This window comes from Hordeum vulgare, chromosome 3H (genome assembly GCF_904849725.1).
Source record: "Hordeum vulgare subsp. vulgare chromosome 3H, MorexV3_pseudomolecules_assembly, whole genome shotgun sequence".
Lineage (NCBI taxonomy): Eukaryota > Viridiplantae > Streptophyta > Magnoliopsida > Poales > Poaceae > Hordeum > Hordeum vulgare.
Window position 1 is genome coordinate 221,645,541 of NC_058520.1, and position 25,500 is coordinate 221,671,040.

Below are 25,500 nucleotides of genomic sequence, written 5' to 3' on the forward strand. Positions count from 1 at the left end.
ATGTCATTTTTTTAGTAGCTTGAGCAAATGTCCGTTTGAGTAAATAGTTGTCCAGGTACGACGACAGACGAGTGACCCTACAAGTTAGTAGAAAGCATAGCTGCGAATATGTTTTTGATAAACTAAGTGTCATACGCGGATGCTACTTGTGAGTTGAATGTACGCATGCACTGCCATACAGAAGCTATGCATGCATGCATTAGTCGGCTCCATTGGAGCATGCCAAGAGAAGAGACGTGCATATATGGCTTCATTATCTCGTATGGACACACTAATTAATCATGCATAGTGGGGCATGGGAAGATGCCACGCACCCATAGAGGAAGAGCTCTACACGGAGTCGTGCATGACGTCCATTAATTGGCCGTAGTAATAAGGTAACTCGCATTTGAAATCCTCGCTAATTGGCATCTTAATGAGGTGATAAAGTACCTTCATGAAATGGGCAACTAGCCCATAACGCGGGCTTGCCTTAGGCTGGTTGTAATTGGTAGTATCATATAGTAGTATCATACATAAGATACTATGCATTAGGGATGTGATATCATATGTTAGTATCATATGTTAGTATCATAGGGTGGTTCATTTATTGCCATGTAAGACACATAGTAGCACATCATTTAATATGATACGGTATGATGATATGATACTCAACCCTCTCTTTCTTCATTTAATTCTATGCCACCTCATCAAAATTGCCTAGTTGACATGCATGATACTACCTATGATACTACCATTACGGGCAGCCTTAGTGGGTTACGCACTTACGCATGCATCTGTTGTCGGCGAGGTGAGGACCGGTGAGTGTGTCACGAGGTAGCAAGCACGCGATGTCGGCAGGCGAGCGTGGCGCTAGGCCGCCGAGCACGTCGGACAACGGGGGAGCGTGGCACTGGGCCAGCGAGTGCGGCACCGGACGTCAAGCGCGTGAGGGCAGCATGCGAGCTCGATGCTGGGACGGCTAGCATGTTTCTCAACGGAGGAACATGACACTAGGCCAGCACGGCACTGGGTCGACAAGCTCGTTGCACGACGGCGGAGCGCGACGATCGCAGGCTATAGTGTTCGCATAGGAGGCCGAAGACAAGCCTGTTCTTGGAAAAAGCGAGACGCATCAAAAATCCCAAATAGATGTAAGAATGGATACAAACCGTCTGCATCATGGCTCGATAGACGCCATGCCCCACACTGGGTGTCAACTGTCGTGGTAACGATTCCGACAATAGAAAGGGGGTAGGATAACGGAGCATGATCTATTGAGATGCAAATGTGTGACACGGTGATTTTAGCGAGTTCGGGCCTCTTACAGTGGAGATAAGAACCCTACGTCTAGTGCTTCGAAGAAGCTTTGTTTTATCTGTCATGGACATGAGTTACATGGTATAGAGAGAAACAGAGCTCCAGGGAAAGAATGAGCCCGCCGGGGGAGAAGAAGCTGGTCCCTAGCTATGTGGAGGGGGTGGCTTATATAGAATGCGCCACCCCCTCACCTGTTATGTTACAAGATGGGGCATTGATGCCATAATGTTAGCCCACTACATAACCACCTCTATGCTTCAACTGCCTTGCCGATTGTTGGTATTTTCATACCCGAGTGAGTCATACGACCGAGTGGTTGATTATCATCCGAGTGGATGGAATGTACTTGTCCGATTGGATCCGTACCAAGTGGATTAGATGTTGTCGCGATCCAGTCAGAATTTCCCTTGTCGTCCTTAAACTAATAATAAGGTGTCGTTGGGTAGGACGTATAGGTCAGGCCTATGACCCTACCCTAGGGCTATATCCCCGTGAGGACCGGCCCGGCGAAGATGCTATGGAGGAAGAAGGGGTATACAACCTTCGACGCAGGTCGCTTCTCTATGGCGCCAAGCCAGATCAGGGTCCGCCCGTGCTCATTGGACTTGGCCGCAGTCCATGAAAGCACGGGGACAAAGATCCCCGTCGTTGGAGAGGGCGCGCTCCAGCAGCGGAGGAGCCAGTGCGGGTCCTTGCACCTCTGGCTTCTACTTCCCGGCGGGCGCCATCGCTAAACTGGCATGGGAGCGGCGCGGCGCTAGATCTGGGAGACGCCGGTTGGAGTTGGAGACCGTGGAGGAAGAGCGAGTGTGGGAGAAGGGAAGGCAATAATGGACCACCGCAACAATTCAGAGTCCTGATAACTCGAGCAGAGACAAAAGTCAAGGGGAACCCGACACCAGCCGCGTGACGCGCACCAGACCTGACCCACAGGCGTTAAGGGCCCGCGACACTTTGGGCCGATCTCAAGTCTTCGCCCAGAAGCCAACCCGAGTGCGGCGTGGGCCCGAGGGCTACTGTCGGTGTTCTGGGAATGGGGCTACCCAGACCTGTCTGCGGCCCGGGGCTGGCCCACTTCATCAAGCAAGCACGATTGGACATGGTACTAGTCAAGGCAATACCCTCACGAGGGGTCAAGCCTCGCGAGGAGGAACGGCGTCAAGACCCATGGCGGATATTCCGAGGCAAGGCCCATCCTCAGGAGTCAAGGATGATGTGTAGGAAGGACAAACGTGTTGGTGAACATTGCATGGGAAACAAAAAATTTCCTACGCACACGAAGACCTATCATGGTGATGTCCATCTACGAGTGGGATTAGATCTACGTACCCTTGTTGATCGCTGAGCGGGAAGCGTTAAGAAACGCGGTTGATGTAGTGGAACGCCTTCACGTCCCTCGAACCGTCCCACAAACCGCCCAGCGATCCGCTCCGACCTAGCGCCGAACGGACGACACCTCCGTGTGCAACACACGTACAGCTCGACGATGATCTCGGCCTTCTTGATCCCACAAGAAAGACGGAGAAGTAGATGAGTTCTCCGACAGCGTGACGGCGCTCTAGTGGTGGTGAAGATCTACTCCTGCAGGGCTCCGCCTGAGCTCTGTAGAAATCCGATCTAGAGGTAAAACTAAGTGGAATAGGCTAGAGTTGCACGTGGCAAAGTTGTGTCTCAAAAAGCACTAAACCACCACTATATATAGGAGGGAGGGGGAGGGGCTAGCCTTGAGGCACAAGCCCTCAAGGTGCGCCCGCCGCTAGGAGGACTCCTCCTCCTCCAATTCGATTTGGCAAGGAGGAGTCCTCCTCTTCCTTCCCACCTCCCTCTTTCCTTTTTCTTTTTTCTTTTCTTTTGGTATTTTCTTATGTGGCACTATAGTCCTCTTGGGCTGACTCCACCAGCCAAATAAGGACTTGTGGCGCCACCCTAGGACCTTGGGCTCACTCCCGGGTGGGTGGGCCCCTCCCGGCAAACACCCGGAACCCATTCGTCACTCCCGGTACACTACCGGAATTGCCCGAAACTTTCCGGTGACCAAATGAAACCATCCTATATGTCAATCTTCGTTTCCAGACCATTCTGGAAACCCTCGTGATATCCGTGATCTCATCCTGGAGTCCAAACAACATTCGGTAACCACACATATAACTCAACTTTACGAATACTTCATCGAACCATAAGTGTGCAGTCCTTGCGGGTTCGAGATATGTAGACATGACCCGAGGCACTCCTCGGTCAATATCCAATAGTGTGACCTGGATGCTTGATAAACCTTGTACAAACCCAAAAGCTTTCATCATCTCATCAAAGCGTATATTCCAACTCTGAGATGCTTGCACCAGTCCATAGCAGGATCGCAGGAGCTTGCATATTTGTTAGTATCCGTAGGATCGACAAAACCTTATGGTTGTATCACATGCAACCTTTCCAAAAGGAAACCGTCGAGGAAACAATGTCTTGACATCCTATGTGCAGTATTCCATAAATAATGCAGCAACTACTAACCTAATTCTAACAGACTTTTAGCATTGCTATGATTGTGAAAGTCTCATCATAGTCAATTCTTTGAACTTGTTGGAAACATCTTTGCGATAAGTCGAGATTTTCTTAATGGTGACTTTTAACCATCATCGTCTGTCTTCTCTTGATAGATCCATCTTTACTTAATAGTCCTACGACCATCACGTAGTTCTTCCAAAGTCTACACTTTGTTTTCACAAATGGATCCTCTCTCAGATTTCATGGCCTCGAGCCATTTGTTGGAATCCGGGCCCACCATCGCTTCTCCATAGCTTGTAGGTTCATTATTGTTTCAACTACATGACCTCCAAGATAGGGTTACCGTACCATTCTGTAGTAGTACGCGACCTTGTCGACCTACGAGGTTTGTAGTAATTTGATTTGAACCTCTAATGATCACCATGATCAGCTTCCACTTGAACTGGTGTATGCGCCAGAGGAACAACTTCCTGCGCCCTGCTACACACTGGTTGAAGTGATGGTTCAATAACCTCATCAAGTTCCACCACTCTCCCACTAAATTCTTTCGAGAGAAACTTTGCCTCGAGAAAGGACCCGTTTCTACAAATAAACACTTTGCTTCCGGATCTGAGATAGGAGATGTACCCAACTGTATTGGATATCCTATGAAGATGCATTTATCCGATTTGGGTTCTAGCTTATCAGACTCAAACTTTTTTCACATAAGCGTCATAGCCCAAACTTTCAAGAAATGATAGCTTAGGTTTCTCAAACCATAGTATTTACTGTGTCATCTCAACAAAAATAAGCGGTACCCTATTTAAAGTGAATGCGGTTGTCTCTAATGCATAACCCATAAACGATAGTTGTAATTTGATAAGAGATATCACAGTATGCGCTATATCCAATAGGGCATGGCTATGACGTTCGGACACATCATCACACTATGGTGTTCTCGGTGGCATGAACTGCGAAACAATTTCCACATTGTCTTAGTTGTGTACCAAAAACTCGCAACTCAGATATGATCATAGATATGTCACGACCGCAATTCAGCACACGTACAGCTGGACGATGATCTCGGCTTTCCTGATCCATCAAGCAATAAGGAGAAATAGATGAGTTCTCCGGCAGCGTGACGACGCTTTGATGGTGGTGATGATCTACTCCTGCAGGGCTCCGCCCGAGCTCCGCAGAAATCCGATCTAGAGGTAAAACTATGTGGAATAGGCTAGAGTTGGACGTGGCAAAGTTGTGTCTCAAAAAGCTCTAAACCACCACTATATATAGGAGGGAGGGGGAGGGGCTAGAGTTTAGGCACAAGCCCTCAAGGTGCGCCGGTCGCCAGGAGGAGCAGGACTCCTCCTCCAATTCGGTTTGGGAAGGAGGAGTCCTCCTTGTCCTTCCCACCTCCCTCTTCCCTTTTTCTTTTTTCTTTTCTTTTGGTATTTTCTTATGTGGTGCCATAGACCTCTTGGGATGACTCCACCAGCCCAATAGTTACTAGTGGCGCCATCCTAGGGCCTTGGGCTCATTCCCGGGTGGGTGGGCCACTCCCGGTAAACACCCGGAACCCATTCGTCACTCCCGGTACACTGCCGGAATTGCCCGAAACTTTCCGTAGACCAAATGAAACATTCCTATATATCAATCTTCGTTTCCGGACCATTCCGGAAAACCTCGTGACGTCCGTGATCTCATTCGAGACTCTTAATAACATTCGGTAACCACACATATAACTCAACTTTACTCAAACATCATCGAACCTTAAGTGTGCAGACCCTGCAGGTTCGAGATATGTAGACATGACCCGAGGCACTCCTCGGTCAATATCCAATAGCGGGACCAGGATGCTTGATAATCCACAGGTGTAGGGGATCGCAACAGTTTTCGAGGGTAGAGTATTCAACCCAAATTTGTTGGTTCGCACAAGGGGAAGTGAAAGAATATTCTCAAGTATTAGGAGCTGGGTGTGTCAGATTCAACTACACCTGAAAGATTAGTGTCTGCAAGCAAAGTATCAGTTGCAAAGTGGTAAGATAGGAACGGTGCCAGAAACGATCTGTTGATGGCAGACTATTCCTAACTGTTGTATCAGTGGCGCTAGTAAGTTGCCCGTGGACGGAGAACTATTCTTCCCCAACAACGTTGAAAAAAAGGATCTTGCAACAAGTAACAGCAAAGTAGCAAGGAACAGCAGTAGCAGCAGCAGCAGAGTACAGCAGTAGCAACAGAGTGACAGCAGCAGCGACAGAGTGGCCCAAGCCCTTTTGTAGCAAGGGACAAGCCTAGACAAAGTATCATAGCAAGGACCAGCAGTAAAAGACTCATAGGCAGTGGATCGGTGATGGATGAGTATGAGTGATGTGATTCATCATGTAATAGCTATAACACGGAGAGATATGTGACTAGCTCCAATTCGTCAACCTAATGTAGGCATGTATTCCGTATGTAGTCATACGTGCTTAGGGAAAAGATCTAGCATGACATTTATTGTCCATCCCTCCCGTGGCAGGAGGTCCTAGTGGAAACTACGGGATATTAAGGTTCTCCTTTTAATAAAGAACCGGACCAACGCATTAACACGCGGTGAATACATGAACTCCTCATACTATGGTCATCACCGGGAGTGGTTCCGGCTATTGTCACTCCGGGGTTGCCGGGTCATAACACATAGTAGGTGACTACAATTTGCAAGATAGGATCTAAAACACACATATATTGGCGACAACATAATAGGTTCAGATCTGAAATCATGGCACTCGGGCACTAGTGACAAGCATTAAGCATAGCCAAGTCGTAGCAACATCAATCTAGAACATAGTGGATACTAGGGATCAATCCTCGTCAAAAACTAACTTGATTACATGATAGATCTCATCCAACTCGTCACCGTCCAGCAAGCCTATGATGAGATTACTCACGAACGATGAAGAGCATCATGGAATTGGCGATGGAGAAAGGTTGATGATGACGATGGCGACGATTTCCGCTCTCCTAAGCCCGAAACGGACTCCAGACCTGCCCTCCAGATGAAGAACAGGATGTGGAAGCGCCTCCGTATCGTAAAACGCGATGAAACCTTCTCTTTGATTTTTTTCTGGGCGAGAAGGAAGATAAAGAGCTGAGTTTGGGGGCGGTGGAGCCACGGGGGACCCACAAGCCCTCACGGCGCGGCTAGTGGGGTGGCCGCAGCCTGTGGGCTTGTGGCCCACTGGTCCACCTCCTCTGGTGGATCTTTAGGCAGGTATTTTTCTTTTATTCCAGAAAAAATCTCCGTAAATTTTCAAGACATTCCGAGAACTTTTATTTCTGCACCAAAACAACACCATGGCAATTCTGCTGAAAACAACGTGAGTCCGGGTTACTTCCATTCAAATCATGCAAATTAGAGTCCAAAACAAGGGCAAAAGAGTTCGGGAAAGTAGATAGAACGGAGACGTATCAACTCCCCCATGCTTAAAGCCTTGCTTGTCCTCAAGCAATTCAGTTGACAAACTGAAAGAGACAAAAGAAAAACTTTGACGAACTCTGTTTGATCTTGTTGTTGCAACTATGTCTAACTCATAACCATAGTTTCAGCAAGATCACAAGCAAACCACATAAGCAAATGACATCTAGGTCTCACGGTAAACTCATATTAATGGCATAATCAACTAGCGAGGAAATAATAATAAGCCTCAAATGTCAACACTTCAATCAAAACAACATGAAGCAGTACGAATAGATGGTATCTGGCTAGCTCTTTCTGGGACCGCAAAACATAAATGCAGAGCACCTTCAAAGACTAAGGGCTGACTAAACATTGTAATTCATGGCAAAGAAGATCCAGTCACAATCATACTCAACACAGTTAAAAGCAAAGCATAAAAATGACAGAGGTGCTCTCTAATTGGAGTTTTATAAGAGCAGGATGACTCAACAGGAACATAAATGGACAGGACCTTCACAGAGGGAAGCATTGATTTGGAGAGGTGCCAGATCTAAAGCTTTGAAAACAGAGATAATAATTTTGGGTGGCATGCTTTCATTGTCAACACAATGACTAAGAGTTCTCAACATCTTCCACGCTATACATGTGAAACGTCTCAAACGTATCTATAACTTTTTATGGTTTCACGCTGTTATCTTCTTTGGTTGTTTTATGTACCTTTTATATCTTTTTTGGGACTAACTTATTAATTCAGTGCCAAGTGTGAGTTTTTGTTTTTTCGTGTTTTTGTCTCTTTTCTGATCTGATTTTGAAACGGAGTCCAAACGGAATAAAAACCCCTAAATGATTTTTCCCGAACGGAAGAAGACCAGGGGGACTTTGGGCCATGCCAGGTGGGCTCCAGGGAGCCCACAATCTCCCACCACGCCACCAGGGGGAGGCTGCGGTGGGAAAGCTTGTGGCCACCATGGCCGCCCCCTCACCTAGGACTTTGGCCTATAAATTCCCAAATATTCCGCAAAAAATCAAGGGAGCCTCAAAAATACTTTTCCGCCGCCGCAAGCTTCCGTTTCCGCGAGATCTCATCTGGAGACCCTTACCGGCGCCCAGCAGGAGGGGACTTTGGAGTTGGAGGGCTTCTTCATCATCATCATCGCACCTCCAATGACTCGCCCAGCTAGATCTCTTCTTCTCTCTCTTGGATCTTCAATACAAAGTTCTCCATGATCTTCATGGAGATCTATCCCATCTAATATTCTTTGGCGGTGTGTTTGTCGAGATCCGATGAATTGCGGATTTGTGATTAGATTATCTATGATATATATTTGAGTCTTTGCTGATTTCTTATATGCATGATTTGATACCCTTGTAAGCCTCTCCCAGTCTTGGGTTTTGTTTGGCCAACTAGATCTATGATTCTTGCAATGGGAGAAGTGCTTGGTTTTGGGTTCTGCCATGTGGTGACCTTTCCCAGTGATAGTAGGGGCAGCAAGGCACACACCACGCAGTTGCCATCAAGGGTAAAAAGATGGGGTTTTTATCATTGGTTTGAGATTATCCCTCTACATCATGTCATCTTGCTTAAGGCGTTACTCTGTTCTTATGGACTTAATACACTAGATGCATGCTGGATAGCGGTCGACGTGTGGAGTAATAGTAGTAGATGCAGAATGTATCGGTCTACTTGTTTTGTACGTGATGCTTATAGAAATAATCATTGCATAGATATCGTCACAACTTTGCGCGGTTCTATCAATTGCTCGACAGTAATTTGTCCACCCACCGTCTACTTGCGTTCATGAGAGAAGCCACTAGTAAACATTACGGCCCCCGGGTCTATTCACATCCATCGTTTACATCTCCGCTTTTACTTTGCTTTGTTATTTTTTTGCTTTCACTTCTCACTTGGCAAACAATCTATAAGGGATTGACAACCCTTTCATAGCATTGGGTGCAAGCTTTTGTGTTTGTGCAGGATCTTGAGATACTCTTCCACCGGATTGATACCTTGGTTCTCAAACTGAGGGAAATACTTACCTTCACTGTGCTACATCACCCTTTCCGCTTCGAGGGAACACCAACGCAAGGCTCCAAGGCCACGGGGGAAATCCTTGGCATACTTGCCTAGGAAGTCACTTAAGGTGTAGCCGCAGCTGAAGGATTCCTCGTGCCATCGACACAACTATTTCTGGCGCTGTTGCAAGGGATACACAGCAAACATGAGAAGTATTTCCGGCGCCGTTGCCGGGGAGGAGAAATCAGGATCTATCCAAGTAGGTCTCACAAACTCTTCTCTGGCATTTACTTTTGTTGCGAGTTGCCTCTCGTTTTCCTCTCCCCCACTTCACATTCGCCATTTTCATTCGCCTTTCTCCTTCGTCATTTTCTTTTGCCTTTTTTCTGTCTTCTGTTGCCCGTTTCACTCTCTCTTCCTTCTTGTTTGTGTGTGAGATAGTCCATCAATGGCTAGACCCACCACTCCAAACGACACCCCTGAAAATGAAGTTCTCAATTTCAGGCAGAATGAAAAAGAAAATTTGAAGGACGCTTGGTACAGGATTTGGAATGCTCAAAGTAGATCTACTCGTAAGCAATCCACTACCGTCCTCCTTCGTAGTTTCTATGTTGGAATTTCTCCTTGAAATAGGTATATCTTTGATACCATTGTAGGCGGGAACTTTTTGGGGAGCCATACTGTTGACTCCTATAGAGCTATCATTAATTTGGTAGGCTCACCCCCTCTCATGGTTAATGGAACTATCTTGACCTTGGAACACGTGATGCAAAGGCTTGACGCTATTGAAAACAAAATTGCCAGACTTGAACTTATTGAGGGTTTGTATAGAAAGATCCACAATCAAATTACTCAGTACGGATCCAAAGTGGGAAAGTTTTTGAAAAATTTAAAGGAGAAGGAACTTATAGTTAATGATTCTTCTAGAATTGGCAAATTAGAAGATGTCATAACCAACTTGGGTTCCGCTTTTGCCGATGTGCAAAATACTCCAAACCTTACTCTCAAAAAGACTGTCAAGCCTGTTTTTGTTCCTAGAGATAGTGGTGAGTCATCTAATAAAGATGAAAAATCTTAAGATGATAAATGATCATGCTACCTATGGTTTGAGCACCAAAGATGACTATACGTGATTCCATCACTTTCGCCTAGCTAAGGGCGTTAAACAAAAACGCTTGTTGGGAGGCAACCCAACGAATCTATCCTTTTTCTTTCTGTTTTGTGTTTTCCACACTTTCATAATTCTGTTATGATTGTGTTTTTTGTGTTTCTTTTTTGCGTTTGTGCCAAGGAAAACCGTTATGATTAGTCTTGGGGATGATCGTTTGGTCATGCTGGAAAAGACAGAAACTTTCTGCTCACGCAAAGAATTTTCATTTTTTTCTGTAAGAGCTTTTGAGTTGATTCTTTTTGCTTCTGAATTATACGCAAATTCTTCAGACTATCGCAATTTTTCAGAATTGTTGAAGTACCAGAGTTATCGAAATATACAGATTGCTACAAACTGGTCTGCTGTTAACAGATTCTGTTTTTGTTGTGTTGGTTGCTTATTTTGATGAAACTATGGATAGTGTCGGGGGGTATTAGCCATGGAAGATTGAAATTACAGTAACCCAACATCAGTACAAGTAGAATTTAAGTTTGCTACAGTACCTAAGGAAGTGGTGGTTTGCTTTCTTGTACTAATGTTATCACGAGTTTCTGTTTAAGTTTCGTGTTGTGAAGTTTTCAAGTTTTGGGTAAAGTTCTTATGGACAAAGAGATAAAGAGTGGCAAGAAATCAAGCTTGGGGATGCCCAAGGCACCCCAAGAGATTAAAGGATGTCGTAAAAGCCTAAGCTTGAGGATGCCCCGGGAAGGCATCCCCTCTCTCGTCTTCAATCCATCGGTAACGTTACTTGGGGCTATATTTTTATTCACCACATGTTATGTGTTTTTGCTTGGAGCGTCTTGTATCGTAGCATTCTTTTATTTTTGTTGTGTCACAATCATCTTTGCTGCACACCTATAGAGATAGACATGCACACACCGTGATTTTGTCGAGCTTCACTTATATCTTTTGTTAGACAATTCAGCTCACATGTGCTTCACTTATATCTTTTGAACTAGATACTTTTGCTCTGTGTGCTTCACTTATATCTTTTAGAGCACATCGGTGCGTGGATTGGTAGTTGATCTATGCTTTGAAATTAGTCTCAAAACGGGTAGTTATCCAAAGGGATACGAAAACTTCCACCTTCATGTGCATTGAATAGTTAGAGAAGTTTGATTCATCTCAATTTGTTTTGAGTTGTGGTTATGATAATATTGAAGTCATGCTAGTAAGGTGTTGTGGATCTAGAAATACTTGTGTTGAAGTTAGTGATTCCCGTAGCATGCACGTATCGTGAACCGCTATGTGATGAAATCTGAGCATGATTAGTATATTGATTGTCATCCTTTGCGTGGCAGTCGGGATCGCGCGATGGTTTATACCTACCAACCCTTCCCCTAGGAGTATAGGTTGAATGCTTTATTTCGATTACTAATAAAACTTTTGCAACAAGTATATGAGTTCTTCATGACTAATGTTGAGTCCATGGTTTAGATGCACTTTCACCTTCCACCATCACCATCTTCTTAGTGCCGTGCAACTTTCGTCGGTGCACAAAACCCACCATTTGCCGCCCTCAAAACAGCCACCATACCTACCTACTATGGATTTTTCAAAGTCATTCCAAGATATATTGCCATGCAACTACCACCATGACTTGTGCCACCATGTCTACTTTGCCTTTGCATGATCGTAAGATCGCTAGAATGATGTTTCCATTGATGTCTATGCCATGCTAGATCATTGCCACGGTACACTACCGAAGGCATTCCATATAGAGTCATCGTTACTCTAAGTTTTGAGTTGAAAGTGTGATGATCATCATTAATGGAGCATTGTCCCATTTGAGGAAATAAAAGAGGCCAAAGAAGCCCACCAAAATAAAAAAAATGAGGCCAAAGAGCCCACCAAAATAAAAAAAAGAGAGAAAAAGAGAGAAGGGACAACGCTACCACCTTTTTCCACACTTGTGCATACTAAGCACCATGATCTTCATGATTGAGAGTCTCTCGTTTTGTCACCACCATATAGCTAGTGGGAAATTTTCATTATATAACTTGGCTTATATATTCCAATGATAGGCTTCCTCAAAATTGCCTTAGGTCTTCGTGAGAAAGAAAGTTGGATGCACACCCACTAGTTTTCTTGAAGATCTTTCACATACTCGTAGCTCTAGTGCATCGTTTGTATGGCAATCCCTACTCATTCACATTGATATCTATTGATGACCATCTCCACAGCTCATTGATATGCCTAGTTAGTGTGACTATCTTCTCCTTTTTTGTCTTGCAACCTCCACTACATTCCACACCATCTATAGTCCTATAACCATGGCTCACGCTCATGTATTGCATGAGAGTTGAAAAGGTTTGAGAAAGTAAAGGTGTGAAACAATTACTTGGCCAATACCGGGTTTGTGCATGATTTAAATTCATTGTGCAATGATGATACAACATAGCCAGACTATATGCTTTTGTAGGGATAACTTTCTTTTGGCCTTGTTATTTTGAAAGTTCAAGATTACTTTGCTAGTTTGCTTGAATTATTATTGTTTCCACGTCAATAGCAGACTATTGTTTTGAATCTAATGGATCTCAACATTCACGTCACATAAGAGGAATTACAAAGGCACCTATGCTAGGTAGCATGAAAGAATCAAAAATTCATTCTTATTACTTTCCTACTTGAGTACGAGCAGGAGTTAATCTTAGGGATGCTTGATACGTCTCAAACGTATCTATATATTTTGATGGTTTCACGCTGTTATCTTGTCTTCTTTGGTTGTTTTATGGACCTTTTATATCTTTTTTGGGACTAACTTATTAATTCAGTGCCAAGTGCGAGTTCCTGTTTTTTCCGTGTTTTTGACTCTTTTCAAATCTGATTTTGGAACGGAGTCCAAACGGAATAAAAACTCCGAAATGATTTTTTTCCCGAATGGAAGAAGACCAGGGGCCTTTGGGCCAAGTCAGGTGGGCTCCGGGGAGCCCACAAGCTACCACCACGCCACCAGGGGGGAGGCGGCGTTGGGCAAGCTTGTGGCCACCCTGGCCGCCTCCTGACCTAGGTCTTTGGCCTATAAATTCCCAAATATTCCGCAAAAATCAAGGGAGCCTCGAAAATACTTTTCCACCGTTGGAAGCTTCCATTTCCACGAGATCACATCTGGAGACCCTTCCCGGCGCCCTACCGGAGGGGACTTTGGAGTTGGAGGGCTTCTTCATCATCATCATCGCCCCTCCAATGACTCGTGAGTTGTTCACATCAGACCTAGGGTCCGTAGTTAGTAGCTAGATGGCTTCTTCTCTCTCTTGGATCTTCAATACAAAGTTCTCCATGATCTTCATGGAGATCTATCCGATGTAATCTTCTTTGGCGGTGTGTATCTCGAGATCCGATGAATTGTGGATTTGTGATCAGATTATCTATGATATATATTTGAGTCTTTGCTGATTTCTTATATGCATGATTTGATATCCTTGTAAGCCTCTCCGAGTCTTGGGTTCTGTTTGGCCAACTAGATCTATGATTCTTGCAATGGGAGAAGTGCTTGGTTTTGGGTTCTGCCATGTGGTGACCTTTCCCGGTGACAGTAGGGGCAGCAAGGCACACATAATGTTGTTGCCATCAAGGGTAAAAAGATGGGGTTTTCATCATTGGTTTGAAATGATCCCTCTACATCATGTCATCTTGTTTAAGGCGTTACTCTGTTCTTATGGACTTAATACACTATATGCATGCTGGATAGCGGTCGACGTGTGGAGTAATAGTAGTAGATGCAGAAAGTATCAGTCTACTTGTTTTGGACGTGATGCCTATAGAAATAATCATTGCATAGATATCGTCACACCTTTGCGCGGTTCTATCAATTGCTCGACAGTAATTTGTTCACCCACCGTCTACTTGCTTTCATGAGAGAAGCCACTCGTAAACACTATGGCCCCCGAGTCTATTCACGTCCATCGTTTACATCTCGCTTTTACTTTGCTTTGTTACTTTGTTTCTTTCAGTTCTCACTTAGCGAATAATCTATAAGGGATTGACAACCCCTTCATAGCGTTGTGTGCAAGCTTTTGTGTTTGTGCAGGATCTTGAGATACTCTTCCGCCGGATTGATACCTTGGTTCTCAAACTGAGGGAAATACTTACCGTCGCTGTGCTACATCACCATTTCCGCTTCGAGGGAACACCAACGCAAGGCTCCAAGGCCAGGGGGAAATCCATTGCATACTTGCCTAGGAAGTCCCTTAAGGCGTAGCCGCGGCTGAAGGATTCCTAGTGCCGTCGACACAACTATTTCTGGCACCGTTGCAAGGGATACACATCAAACACCAACATGCTATAGGCGGTTCCCAAACAGAAAAGTAATGTTTTGACTCCCCCACCACCAATCAATCACACTCCACGGCTAGCCGAATCCTCGGGTACCGTCCATAACAACATCAATCCCGGGGGAGTTTTGTTTGCAATTATCTTTTCGATTTGAGCATGGAACTGGGAATTCCAATTACCGGCCCCTTTCTCGTGAATGATAGTGAATAAACACATATCGAGGATAACACGCCTAGCATGGAAGATACCCATATCCCCGTGTCAGCACATGAGCAGTTCGGGCATGCAAAGCAGATTATTTCTTGAAGGTTTAGAGAGCGGCACATGCAAATTTACTTGGAATGGCATATAGATACCACACATTGGTAGCTATGGTGGACTGATATGGAACAACTTTGGGTTTATGGAAGTGGATGCACAAGCAGTATTCCCGCTTAGTACAAGTGAAGGCTAGCAAAAGACTAGGAAGTGACCAACTAGAGAGCGACAACAGTCATCAAAATGCGTTGAGATTAACTAACATTGAGTGCAAGCATGGGTAGGACATAAATCACGATGAACATGAACATCATAGAGGCTATGTTGATTTTGTTTCAACTACATGCGTGAACATGCGCCAAGTCAAGCCACTTGAATCATTCAAAGGAGGATACCATCCTATTATACTACATCATAGTCATTTCAACATTCATGTTAGCAACCAAGGCAGACCATTATAAGCTCCTAGCTAAGTAAGCATGGCATCAACAACTATGATCTCTAAGTTGTCATTGCAAACATGTTTCTCTCACAACAAAGCTAAATCAGGGATGATGAGCTAGTCATATTTACAAAAACAAAATAGATCGAGTTCATACTAGCTTTTCCAAGCTCAGTCACTTCATCATATTTCGTCATTATTGCCATTCACTTGCACGACCGAACGATGTGAACAATAATAAGAGTGCTCATGCATTGGAATGAAGCTGGAATCTGCACGCAAACACAAAGGAGAAGACAAAGTAATATGGCTCTTTGAAAGCTAAACAGGTATGCATGCGAGAGCCACTAAACATTGTAACCAATATCTTCTAACTTGACCCAAAGAAAAATAAAACTATCTACACGGGAAAGCTCCCAACAAGCAAAAGAAGAAAAAGAAAATCTTTTTGGTTTTTCTCAAACTAGACAGACACACGAAAAGAAAACGAGAAAAAGAAAATAAACTAGCATGGATGATACAGTGGCAAAGTGTGAACACCGGCTAACAAGGTGAAAGCATAAGCAAGAATGTAAAGTTGGTGAGAACACGTACTCCCCTAAGCTTAGGCTTTTGGCCTAACTTGGTCTACCCCAAGGATGGTCCTGGTGAAACCCAAAATCATAATCGGGGTTATACAGGAGCGTTGCAGCCACTGCCTGAATAGCTGCCTCACGGAGACGAGCAGCCTCTGCCTCCCTCTCATACTCCTCTACCTCTCCTCTGGTTATGTAATGTCTCTGTTTTACCTGAAATTCAAAGAAAGCAGGAGCAGGAAGGGTAATATGTAAAACACGCTGTCGGCTAAATATCAATCGGTATAGGAGGGATTCATCATCCCTCTCAAGGAACTGGTAGCGTGTCAAAGTGACGCGATCAAGGAAAGATGTATGAAGAGGGGGATCACCTTCGCGGATGGGTACTCCAAGAAAATTTGCTATGCGAGTGGCATAGATCCCACCAAAGAAATCCCCTTCAGTTGCATTCTTGTTCAGCCTCCTTGCTATAATAGCTCCCCTGTTGAAGCTTTTGTCACCTGTCACTGCGCTCTTAAGGATACTAAGGTCTGGTGCGCAGAGGTGACAATGCTCAATCTTGCCATTAATGCATCTGTCTATGAAGAGGGCAAAGTAATGCAAGGCAGAAAAATGAATACTCCCCATGGTAGCTTGCGTAATGTCTCTAGTTTCTCCAACAGTAATACCAGAGCAAAAATCTTTAACCGAAGATTTAGGAGGATCATTGAGGCTACCCCAAGTAGGTATTTTGCAAATTCTATTGAAATCCTCTAAATCCATGGTATACGACTTATCATAGAGATCAAACAGTACCGATGGCTCACGGCCAGCTGAAAATTTGAATCTACGAACAAAAGAGGCAGTGAGAGCAACATACTGTTCACATTTATCAGAGATGAATTCTTCGAGTCCGACATTGTGAACAAGAGCATCAAACTCATCTTTGAAACCTGCCTCAATCATAAATTCATCAGAAGGCCATTCACATGGTTGTACCTGCGCGTCCCTAGGTTGGTAAGGATCAGGCTCCCGAATTGCAAGACGGGGACCTCTCTTGCTTGAGGAACCACCATGAAAGTTTCTCATGAACATCTTCCTTTTCTGAAATTTTCAGTGACCCAAAGGAAAAATTAACAAGGCTCAACTAAACTCGTAGAAACTACTCCAACAAGTGCCTAGAGACCATATTACGCATCAAAACTACTTGGGACCATCTACAATCAGCATGCAAACCTCAAGAACATGGTCACCAAGGCAGCAAAAATACGCGGAGTATAAGGCACTAGAGCAAAAACTAATTGAACCAATGGAGGAGTCACTTACCAAGGAGTAATTTCCCAAAAACAGTTCGGAGAATGGTGATTTGAGCAAAGAGATCGAAAATCCCAGCTAGAGGAGCAAGGACACGGGTTTCAGGTGCGAACCGATTTTTTCTGGAGGTAGGAGAAGCGGATGAGAGCAAGAATGAGTGGAGGGGGTGCCTGTGGGCCCCACAAGCCTGGGTGGCATGGCCAGGGGGCGTGCCCGCGCCCCTAGGGCTTGTGGCCCAGTGGTGTGGCCCGCAGAGAGACTCTTTTTGTCCCAGTATTTTTCAAACAATCCAGAAAAATCATACTTGATTTTCAGGACGTTCAGAGAACTTTTATTTTCGGGGTACTTTTCTACCGGACGCTAAAACAGAAAACGGGGAAAACTAAACAAAATCTATCAGTTTTCTTCTAAGCAACCTAAAGTGAAATCTTGGAACAGAGGTTTGTGACTCCTCGATTCATCCATCTCATGGTCATCGAAAGAAATCCGTCAATGGGATTGATCAAATCCCCTCGACAAAACTTCTCGAATCGCAAAAGAGAACAGAGAATTTTCAAATAGTCACTAGGTCACCTCAATGGGGATATGTATTTCCCCAACACACAAATCATACTTCATGTTGACACGAGGAATAGGGTATTCAAAGCTCCCAATAAGAATCGATGAAGTCTTTTCGATAGCATTGATACAATGTACTCGATATTGTTTCTTCGGAAAGTGCACTGTATGCTCATTACCGTTGACATGGAAAGTGACATTACCTATGTTGCAATCTATAGCAGCCCCTCCAGTGTTTAAAAAGGGTCTTTCGAGGATGACCGCCATGGCATCGTCCTCTGGAATATCCAAGATAACAAAGTCTGTTAAGATCGTGGTGTTAGCAACCACAACAGGCACATCCTCGCAAATGCCGATAGGGAAAGCAGTTGATTTGTCGGCCATTTGCAGAGAGATTCCAGTGGGTGTCAACTTATCCAATTCAAGTCTACGATAAAGAGAGAGGCATAACACTAACACCGCCTCCAAGGTCGCATAACGCAGTTCTAACGTAGTTACCTTTAATGGAGCAAGGTATAGTGGGCACACCGTGATCACCTAGTTTCTTAGGAGTTCCACCCTTGAAGGTATAATTAGCGAGCATGGTGGAAATATCAACCTCAGGTATCCTCCTCTTATTAGTCACAATATCTTTCATGTACTTAACATACGGAGACATCTTGAGCATATCCGTCAAACGCATTTGCAGAAAGACAGGTCTGATCATCTCAACGAATCGCTCAAAATCCTCATCATCTTTTTTCTTGGATGGTTTGGGAGGAAAAGGCATAGGTTTATGAACCCATGGCTCCCTTTCTTTACCGTGCTTCCTAGCGGCAAAGTCATTCTTATTTTATCTCCTATTCTTAGGCTGTGGGTTATCAAGATCAGGTTCAATCTCCACATCCTTTTCATTGCTAGGTTGAGCATCAACATGAACATCACTATTGATATTATCATTAGGCTCATGTTCATCACCAGATTGTGTTTCAGCATCAGAGATAGAGGCATCGTTTGGACTCTCAGGTGTAGCAGCAACAGGGTTGCTAGCGTGCAGGTTCCTATCATCTCTCTTCTTCTTTCTAGGATGACTAGGTGCATCAGTGCTAACTCCTTGAGAATCTTGTTCAATTCTCTTCGGATGACCCTCACGATACAAAGATTCCTGGGTCATTCTACCGCCTCTAGTGACGACCCTAACGGAATTGTAATTCAACTCATTAAGCAAGTCATTTTGAGCTTTAAGTACTTGTTCTACCTGAGTAGTAACCATAGAAGCATTTTTACTCAGAAGTTTAAGATCATTGACATTTCTGTCCACACAAGCACTTAAATGACTAAGCATACGAGCATTCTATTCCAATTGTCTGCTAACATAATCATTGAAACTCTGTTGTTTGGCAACGAAGTTATCAAATTCATCCATCCATAGGCTAGCAGGTTTATCAAAAGGAATATCACTCTCATCAAACCTACGTAGAGAATTTACTTCTACTACATATATCGGGTTATCGAGACCAGGGATCTCTTTGATAGGTGGTAGATTTTTGACATCTTCAGATTTGTTGCCTTTCTCTCGCATAGATTTCTTAGCTTCTTGCATATCTTCAGGACTGAGGAATAGAATACCTCTTTTCTTCGGAGTTGGCTTAGGAGGTGGTTGGGGAATAGTCCAAGCATTCTCATTGCACAAGATGTTATTCAATAGAATCTCTGCTTGTTCTATAGTTCGTTCCCCAAAAACACTACCGGCACAACTATCTAAGTGGTCTTTGGAAGCATCGGTAAGTCCATTATAGAAGATATCAAGTATTTCGTTCTTCTCAAGAGGGTATTCAGGCAAAGCATTCAACAGCTTGATGAGCTTCCCCCAAGCTTGTGCGAGACTCTCTTCTTCAGCTTGAGAAAAATTGTACATTTCCTGCAAGGCAGCTTGCTTCTTATGGGCAGGGAAATATTTTTCAGAGTAGTAGTAGACCATATCCTGGGGGCTACGCACACAACTAGGAGCAAGAGAAGTGAACCAGGTCTTAGCATCATCCTTTAGCAAGAAAGGAAACAACTTGAGCATGTAGTAGTGGCGGATCTTTTCCTCACTAGGGAATAGGGTGGCTATATCATGCAGTTTGGTAAGATGGGCTACAACCGTTTCAGACTCATAATCGTGAAAAGGATCAGATTCGACTAGAGTAATTAACTCAGGGTCGACAGAGAATTCATAATCCTTATCGGTCGCAAAGATAGGCGAAGTAGCAAACTTCATGTCATATTTCATCCTAGCGTTCAGAGATTTTTCTTTCCACTTGCGCAGTAATTTCTCAACATCATAGCTATCCTTACACGCAAGAAAATCCTCAACTATCTCTCCCTCCATAACATAGCGTGTATCAGGCATAACAGGCATAGTAGCAGGTTCTACTTCAATAGTATCGCACAAGGGGAAGCGAAAGAATATTCTCAAGTATTAGCAGCTGAGTTTGTCAGATTCAACCACACCTGAAAGATTAGTGTCTGCAAGCAAAGTATCAGTAGCAAAGTGGTATGATAGAAACGGTGCCAGAAACGATCTGTTGACGGCGGACTATTCCTAACTGTTGTATTAATGGCGCTAGTAAGTTGCCCGTGGACGGAGAACTATTCTTCCCCGACAACATTGACGAAAAAGGATCTTGCAACAAGTAATAGCGAAGTAGCAAGGAACAACAGTAGAAGCAGCAGCAGAGTAACAATAGTAGCAACAGAGTGACAGCAGCACCGACAGAGTGGCCCAATCCCTTTTGTAGCAAGGGACAAGCCTAGACAAAGTATCGTAGCAAGGACCAGTAGTAAAAGAATCGTAGGCAGTGGATCGGTTATGGATGATTATGACGGATGTGATTCATCATGTAACAACTATAACACGGAGAGATATGTGACTATCTCCCGTTCGTCAATCTAATGTAGGCATGTATTCCGTATGTAGTCATACGTGCTTAGGGAAAAGAACTTGCATGACATCTATTGTCCATCCCTCCCGTGGCAGCGGGGTCCTAATGGAAACTACGGGATATTAAGGTTCTCCTTTTAATAAAGAACCGGACCAACGCATTAACACGCGGTGAATACATGAACTCCTCATACTATGGTCATCTCCGAGACTGGTTCCGGCTTGTGTCACTCCGGGGTTGCCGGGTCATAACACATACTAGGTGACTACAACTTGCAAGATAGGATCTAAAACACACATATATTGGCGAAAACATAATATGTTCAGATCTGAAATTATGGCACTCGGGCCCTAGTGACAAGAATTAAGCATAGCCGAGTAGTAGCAACATCAATCTAAACATAGTGGACACTAGGGATCAATCCCCGTCAAAAACTAACTCGATTACATGATAGATCTCATCCAACTCATCTCCGTCTAGCAAGCCTACGATGATATTATACACGAACGATGAAGAGCATCATGGAATTGTCGATGGAGAAAGGTTGATGATGACGATGGCGACGATTTCCCCTCTCCGGAGCCCGAAACAGACTCCAGATCTGTCGTCCACATAAGGAACTGGATGTGGCGGCGCCTCCGTATTGTAAAACGCGATGAAACATTTTCTCTGATTTTTTCAGGCCGAGACGGAAGATAAAGAGCTGAGTTTGGGGGCGGTGGAGCCACATGGGCCCCACAAGCCCTCACGGCACGACCAGGGGGGGTGGCTGCGGCCTGTGGGCTTGTGGCCCACTGGTGCACCTCCTCCGGTGGATCTTTGCGCAGGTATTTTTATTTTATTCCAGAAAAAATCTCCATAAATTTTCAGGACATTCCGAGAACTTTTATTTCTGCACAAAAACAACACCATGGCAATTCTGCTGAAAACAACGTCAGTCCGGGTTAGTTCCATTCAAATCATGCAAATTAGAGTCCAAAACAAGGGCAAAAGAGTTCGGAAAAGTAGATACAACGGAGACGTATGAATGCTCATATTGGATCCTACATATTCTCCGAAGATCTTATCGGTTGAACCTCAGTGCCACGGATTCATATAATCCCGTATGTCATTCCCTTTGTCCTTCGGTATGTTACTTGCCCGAGATTCGATCGTCGGTATCCGCATACCTATTTCAATCTCATTACCGGCAAGTCTCTTTACACGTTCTGTAATACAAGATACCTCTCCGTCACACGGAGTGACAAATCCCAGTCTGGATCCATACTAACTCAACGGACACCTTAGGAGATACCTTTAGAGTACCTTTATAGTCACCCAGTTACGTTGTGACGTTTGATACACACAAGGTATTCCTCCGGTGCTAGTGACTTATGTGATCTCATGGTCATAGGAATAAATACTTGACACGCAGAAAACAATAGCAATAAAATGACACGATCAATATGCTACGTACATAGTTTGGGTCTAGTCCATCACATGATTCTCCTAATGATGTGATCCCATTATCAAGAGACAACACTTGTCTATGGTCAGGAAACCTTGACCATCTTTGATCAACAAGCTAGTCAACTAGAGGCTTACTAGGGACAGTGTTTTGTCTATGTATCCACACATGTATCTATGTTTCCAATCAATACAATTATAGCATGGATAATAAATGATTATCACGAACAAAGAAATATAATAATAACTAATTTATTATTGCCTCTAGGGCATATTTCCAATAGTCTCCCACTTGCACTAGAGTCAATAATCTAGTTCACATCACTATGTGATTTTAATGAATCCAACACCCATATGGTTCTGGGGTTTGATCACGTCGTTCTTGTGAGAGAGGTTTTTTTCAATGGTTCTGAACCTTTCAGATCCGTGTGAACTTTACGAATATTTATGTCATCTTATAGATGCTGCTACTACGTGTTATTCAGCAATATTCAAAATATCTACTCTACTATACGAATTCGTTTTACTACTAAGAGTTATTCGGATTACTGTCAAAGCTTGCATCGACGAACCCTATACGACGAACTCTTTTACCACCTCCATAATCGAGAAAAAAAATTTAGTTCATTAATTTACTAAGGATAACTTTGACTGTTGTTTAGTGATTCAATCCTAGATCACTCTGTGTACCTCTTAACAGACTTTTGGCAAGGCACACACTAGGTATGGTACACAGCATGGCATACTTTAGAGTCTATGGCTAAGGCATAGGGGACGACCCTCGTCCTTTCTCTTTCTTCTTCCGTGGTCGGGTTTTCCGTCTTACTCAAATTCACTCCTTACAACACAACCAAGAACTCCTTCTTTGTTGATCTATTTTGAACTCCTTCAAAAACTTGTCAAGGCATGCATTTTATTGAAAGTTCTATTAAGCGTTTTGATCTATCTCTATAGATCTTGATGCTCAATGTTCAAATAACTCTATCCAGGTCTTCCTTTGAAAAACTCCTTTCAAACAACATTTTATGCTTCACAGAAATTCCACATTACTTCCGATCAACAATATGTCAACAACATATACTTATCAGAAATTCTATAGTGCTTCCACTCACTTCTGTGGAAATACAAGTTTCTCATACACCTTGTACAAACCCAAAAGCTTTCATCATCTCATCAAAGCGTATATTCCAACTTCGAGATGCTTGCACGAGTCCATAGAAGGATCACTAGAGCTTGCATATTTGTTAGTATCCTTAGGATCGACATAACCTTCTGGTTGTATCACATACAACCTTTCCTCAAGGAAACCGTCGATGAAACAATGTCTTGACATCCTATGTGCAATATTTCATAAATAACGCAGCAACTACTAACCTAATTCCAGTAGACTTTTAGCATTGCTACGATTGATAATGTCTCATCATACTAACTCTCTGTCACACGGAGTGAAAAATTCCCGAGTGGGCCCCGAGATACCTGTCCATCACACGGAGTGACAAATCCTAGTCTTGATCCATACAAACTCAATGGACACCTTCGAAGATACCTGTAGAGTACCTTTATAGTCACCCAGTTACGTTGTGACATTTGATACACAGGGTATTCCTCCGGTGCCAGTGAGTTATATGATCTCATGGTCATAGGAATAAATACTTGACACACAAAAAACAATAGCAATAAAATGACACGATCAATATCCTACGTACATTGTTTTGGTCTAGTCCATCACATGATTCTCCTAATGATGTGATCCCGTTATCAAGGGACGGTGTTTTGTCTATGTATCCACACATGTATCTATGTTTCCAATCAATACAATTATAGCATGGATAATAAATGATTATCACGAACAAACAAATATAATAATAACTAATTTATTATTGCCTCTAGGACATATTTCCAACAAAGCGAGCAGCAGACAGCAGGGCGTTGCAGTTTCCCCTTTAGTGCAAAGGGGGCAAGGACGTACCGGGGTTCCCAACGCATCTTCCAAAGGTCTCCCTTCTGGTGCAACGAAGCCATCGCCGCCCGCCAGCAGGACAGACGTCACCCCTGGACCCGTCCGTGCATCGCTGGCAGCCACTTTGCAGGCAACACCACCTTTGGGCACGGGAGGATGTTCCCCTGTTTCCCTTTGAAATTGGCCATTTTGGGATCCCTTCCCGCCAAAACGATAAGGGAAGATGACCGGTGCTGGCACTATATATAGAGGGTAGGTTACTTCGTAGAGGGGATCCCCCGATTCATTCATTCGCCCGCCGGTATCACACAAGGCCGAACCAGCCTCCGAAGGCTCTCAAACATTGTACTAGTTCATCTACCAACCTCCACGAGAGGCAATCCACCAAAGCAGGAGTAGGGTATTACGCTTCCCAGCGGCCCAAACCTGGGTACACTGTCGTGTTCTATGTCTTTCTCGCCATCGAGTGAGTTCTTTGCCATCCCTGTCGAGTATCGAGCTAGGTGAGGCAAGCCCACAAGAGATCTTCATGAACGCCCCTGAGTTCGAATCTATTTGGTTTTGCAAGGCCCGAAATCCGACATCCACCAACCTCCACGAGAGGCGATCCACCAAAGCAGGAGTAGGCTATTACGCTTCTCAGCGGCCCGAATCTGGCTAAATTGTCGTGTTCTTTGTCTTCCTCACCATCGAGTGAGTTCTCTTCCATCCCTAGCGAGTAGCGAGTTAGGTGATGGGAGCCCCCAAGAGATCTTCGTACACGTCCCTGAGTTCGAATCTTTAGGATTTTGCGGAGCCCGAAATCCGACATTTTGCGCGCTAGGTAGGGGGCGTGTCAATGTTTCCTCCAAGCTCCGCCTTCACTAAGCTTCGCCGCTCCGATGGATGATGCTCGCCTGGCTCGCACCGAGCAGCGCCACCCGTGTTGCTCAGACGGCACCCGCAGGCCCGACCGATGCGCGCCGGTCACCATCGCCCATGGTAAATGCCGCCATGGGCCCCGACGCTCAATAACAGCAAGGTTCCTCCCAGCCGTCCACCGAGCAGCCCGACAGCCACACTGCCACTCTATCGCTTCTCCGGGCTTCCGGGTCGGCCTCGCGCGCCCGGCCGAAGATGCTGCATGGCCGGCGCACGCTTGCCATGGCCATCGAGCTGCTCCGCTGCCTGCCCGCCCCTGACTGCCACAACAATTGGCTCCAGCGCATTGAGGAGCTTGTCGCTATTGCCGGTGTTTCCACGGCGCTCTCCTGCTCGTTTTGACCCCAAATGTCCCTGGCAAACGACGAGGAGCAAGACGCGCCACCCCCACCTCCGCGGCGCGGCATGCACCCCGAGCCTGGGCCTGAAGCGTATCCGCGCAACCGGCCTCGCGAACCCAGGGCTAGGCCAGGAGATGAAGCAAGGTGT